The 4,790-nt window shown below is 42.2% G+C and overlaps 1 pseudogene; it reads right to left on the reverse strand.

The window, feature by feature from the left end:
- Positions 1-798: 798 nt before the first annotated feature.
- On the reverse strand, positions 799-1,154 carry LOC110566548 (RNA guanine-N7 methyltransferase activating subunit-like; annotated as a pseudogene).
- Between the last annotated feature and the right edge of the window lie 3,636 nt (positions 1,155-4,790).

Raw genomic sequence — 4,790 nt, forward strand, 5'->3', positions numbered from 1 at the left:
GCAAAAAATGACCTCTTAGGAGTCAGTCTTGGCAAATTCACACAGTCAAGATCATACTGTAGGCTTGTGTGTTCTTAAGAACCTTGATGCAGCTTTTAGACTGGAATGGACTCATCTGCATGCCACCCACACGCTAATGTCCTTATTCATACTCAGAAACCTAATTAGGAGTATGTTTTCAGTAGCATTTTCTGGCTAGCATGATTTTCTAGATGTAGGAGGCCGTGGATGATGAACAAAACCACAATTCAGGCACCGGATTAGAATCTTGATTTTTGCATCTTTTGGATTGTGTGTGACATTAGGCAAATTCCATAACTTCTCCAACACTCAATTTCCTGCCAAGGAATTTGGTTTGGTTGCTTAAAAGGGTAACTGCAAATTCATAATTCAGATGAATGCTATTTAATACAATATTAAAAGATAATTTAGTGTTTTACTTTGTGAATAAGGAAATGTTGGTTAAGGACTATTTTTTGTTTTCTAATTAAAAACTTTTATTTCCATGACATACACAGAACTGCTAGAGGTCAAACAAGGAAAACAGACCAAATTCAAACACTATGAAATCATAAAGAAAACTGTATTTAATATAATGTTAAGCTATGTAATTCACACTTGGTAGATTTATTACATCAATCATTATACCCCTAGCAAAATAAATTTTTTCAAGTGTCAATTTCTAAATAATTTACAACTCATTCTTTAAAATAGAATGAAAAGCTATGACAAAAAGAAAACCAACATTTCGCACGTTGTCAAAATCAATGTTCTTTTGTTAAAAACGGCTGACATCTGTCAGTAGTAACCATATGGAGACAGCTGGTGTGACCATCCTGTTCTGCACTGTTGTTGACAGTAAGGCTCTGGTCTCTGCTGTGGGTAGTTGTTACCCCATGATCATCCATGCCACTGATTCCATCAACTGTCACTTGGCCATCCTTGTCTGTTATCCCTACCATTAAACTGTCTGTTGTCTTGCAGCCAGTTGCCTCTATTTCTTTGTTGACCACCAGCTCTGCTATTCCATTCCTCAACATTGGAGACTATTCAGGAGGATATTTCAAGAATTCCCATTACTCTTTGTCATCTTGTGTGAATATACTTGCAAACATCTCTTCAAACCTTGGAATCACTTCAGAAGTTTCACTCATGTTGAAATTCTGTACAATTTTTAGGATCCTTCCATGAGATGCACAGGCGCGATCAGGGGCGTTCACACAGCAGCACCCCACACAGCTGTCCTAGATAACCAAATGCTTAGCCCGTCAAGGACTTTTATGGTGTGGCAAATAAGTTGATTCTGTGTAAGTTCATGTCGTATTCCCTCCACTAGGTGTAGTCAGTGCATAGGCTGAGATTAGTTTCAGAAACTCATAGTGAATATCCAAGACCTTTGATAACCTGATGGGTAGAGTCTTTCAGAGGGCCCTTGTGGAAGCCTCCTGTGCTGTTCCCTGTCTTCTCTTCTGGTGTCTGTCATGTTTACTCTTCTGAATGAGGTTTAAGCCTCTTCCCTTGGGTCCTTCTTATTTAGCTTCTTTAGGTGTACAGATTTTAGTATGTTCATCCTATATTATATGGATAATATGAGTGAGTATATACACTGTGTCTTTCTGCTTCTGGGATACTTTACACAGAATGATCTTTTCAAATTCCATCAAGTTGCCTGAAAATTTCATGATTTTCTAGTTTTTAGTGGCTGAGTAGTATTTCATTGTGTAAATTGCCACAATTTCTGTATTTATTTCTCCATTGAGGGACATTTAGGGTGTTTCCAGACTCTGGTAGTTACTAGCAAAGCTGCTATGAACATAATTGAGCAAATGTCCTTGTTGTGTGGTTTTGAATCTTTCATATCTATCCCTAGGACTGGTATAGCTGGATCTTGAGGTGGGACAATTCCTAAGTTTCTGAGAAAACACCAGATTGATTTCCAAAAATTTACATTTTCACTATCAATGTAGAAGGGTTTCCCGAACTCCAAAACCTCTACAGCTTGTGCCATACTTTGAGTTTTTGAGCTTAGCCATTCTAAAGGCTGTGAGGTGGAATCTCAGGTTCATTTTGTGTTGCATTTCTCAGATGACTAATGACGTTGAACATTTCTTTAACTGTTTCTCTGCCATTCGATACTGAGACTCAGTCAAATTTGGGAAGAGTGTAGGTGACCTTTTGGATAAAAAGTGGACTGTACCTCCAAAAGGAGACCTAGAGATTCGAAAAACCTGGGCCCAGGAATGCCTGCAGAAATTGATACTCCAACTAAGGACCATGCAAGGAGAGGACCTAGTGTCTCTGCTCAGAAGAAGCCCAAAAGATGCTCAATTTCCAAGTGGGTTCCCTAGTAAGAGGAGCAGGGCCTGGTTTTGACATGAACTCAGTGGCTGGCTGATAACCTCTCCCTCACAGGTGCAGCCTTGCCAGGTCACAGATGAAGATGATATAGCTAGTCTTGATGAGACCTTATAGGCTAGGGTCAGATAGAAGGGGAGGAGGTCCTCCCCTATCAGTTGACTAGAGCAAAGGCACTGGGGGAGAATAGTGAGGGTGGTGGGATGGAGATGATAGGAGGATGCTACAGCTTGGATACAATGTGAATAAATTGTAATAATTAAAAAAGAGTCCAGGGGAGCCAAGATGGTGGCACCGGAAAAACAGCGCATCTGAGGAGCAGGACAGTACTTTCCGTGCAGAGACCAGGAGACTGCACTCGGGGCCCTGAAACTACATCAATCGTGTTTCCCAGGTGAGGGGAGGCTCCCACAGCGTGGGAATTGGTCGGGTCCACTCACGGCTACCCAGCCAGAACCCGGAAGAAATCCCGGATAACTCGGGCTTTGGGTCTCCGGGCTGGAGCCGCAAGCGGGCGTGTCCCAGCCACTTTCCCAGGCTGATCCGTGGGCACAAGGGTACCTGAGACTGGGAGTCCCAGTCGCGGGGGGACACCACGGGGAAGCAGGGTTGCGGGTCTGATCGCAGGTCACCCAGTCTTTCCCCGGAAGGTCTCTGCCGCCATCACAGCCAAGCTCCTGCTGCATGCAGAGAACTTTGCGCTCAGCTCAGCAGTACAGACAAGCTGCGTGCCCCAGTACAACAGGGACTGGGAACCCCTTTCCAGAGAGGACCCCACAGAGAAGGAAGAAACCGTGCTGCTGGGGTCACCTAGGGAAAGTCTAGCAGACTGCAGACTGCAAACAGATAGAACTGAGTGCCCCAAGACACCAGAGCAGTACTCACCCGCCACAGATTACCGCAGCTGATCACTAAATTTACAGCAAGAAACCCAGAAGGAGGGCAGCTGTCTCCAGGACTTCTCCTGGTGAGAGGAGAGCCCTCTTGACTAATCAGGACCACAGTTACCACCCAGGTCTCTATGCCTGAGGTGAGCTGTAGCAACTCCTGAAAAACACCAGACATCCAGGGACTATACCCAAAAAGCTGGGAAGGCTTCCTTGAGGAAAAACCAAAGGAATTCTCTCCACTACAAGAGTCCAGGAACAACCAGAAACTAAATTCAAACAACTAAGATAGCCCAATGGGTAGAGGACAGCGTAAAAGTTCAACCAACAAAAGCCAGAGCATTATGGCATCTCGAGAACCCAGTTATCCAGGGGCAAATAGCCCTAGACACCCCAGCATAAATGAAATTCAAGGAGACAACCTAACATCTATGCTCAAGAAGATGCTAACAGAGGAAACAAATAAAATACGAAAAGAAATAGAAGAAGCTGAAGCCAAACGGTATGTGGCCTTTAAAGAGGAAATGCTTAAATCACTGAATGAAATAAAAGAAACAGTGGATTGTTCAAACAAACAGCTGAAGGAATTGACGGGAAACATGAAAATACAGTCAGACAGGGGAAGGAAACCAACAAAATAGCTCAAGACCTGAAGATAGAATTGGAAAAATTAAAAAGAACACAAATGGAAGAAATTGTGGAGAGAAAGAATTTAGGGAAGAAAGCAGGAACTACAGAGGTTAGCATAACCAATAGGCTACAAGAAATGGAAGAAAGACTCTCAGGTGTGGAGAATACAATGGAAGAAATAGATGTATCTGTCAAAGAAAATGTTAAATCTAAATAATTCCTGACACAGACCGTCCAAGAAATTCAAGACAACATAAAAGGACAAAACCTAAGAATAACAGGAATAGAGGAAAAAGAAGATTCCCTGCACCAAGGCCCAGAAAATATTTTCAACAAAATCATTGACGAAAATTTCCCCAACTTAAAGGAGAGGCCAATAAGAATACAAGAGGCCTATAGAACACCCAATAAATTAGACCAGAAAAGAAAATCCTCCCGCCACATAATAATCAAAACTGTAAGTATACAGAACAAAGAAAAAATACTAAAAGCTGCAAGAGAAAAAGGCCAAGTAACATATAATGGCAAACCCATTAGAATCACACCTGACTTTTCAACAGAGATTATGAAAGCCAGAAGGGCCTGGACGGATATCATGCAGACCTTAAGAGAACACAGATGTCAGCCCAGGCTACTTTAACCTGCAAAACTCTCAGTCCTCATAGACGGAGAAAACAAGATATTCAATGACAAAAACAAATTTCAACAATACCTACAAACAAATCCAGCATTACAGAAGACACTGGAAGGGAAAATACAACCCAAGAAAGCTAGCTACATTCAAGAAAACACAGGAAATAAATAACCCCACTACAGTAAAACAAAAAGCAACCAAGAACACAACCGTATGACCACTGCCAACATCAAATTCAAAGGATCTAACAGCCACTGGTCATTACTCTCTCTCAATATCAATGG

Source organism: Meriones unguiculatus, chromosome 5, assembly GCF_030254825.1.
Source record: "Meriones unguiculatus strain TT.TT164.6M chromosome 5, Bangor_MerUng_6.1, whole genome shotgun sequence".
NCBI classification, from domain to species: domain Eukaryota; kingdom Metazoa; phylum Chordata; class Mammalia; order Rodentia; family Muridae; genus Meriones; species Meriones unguiculatus.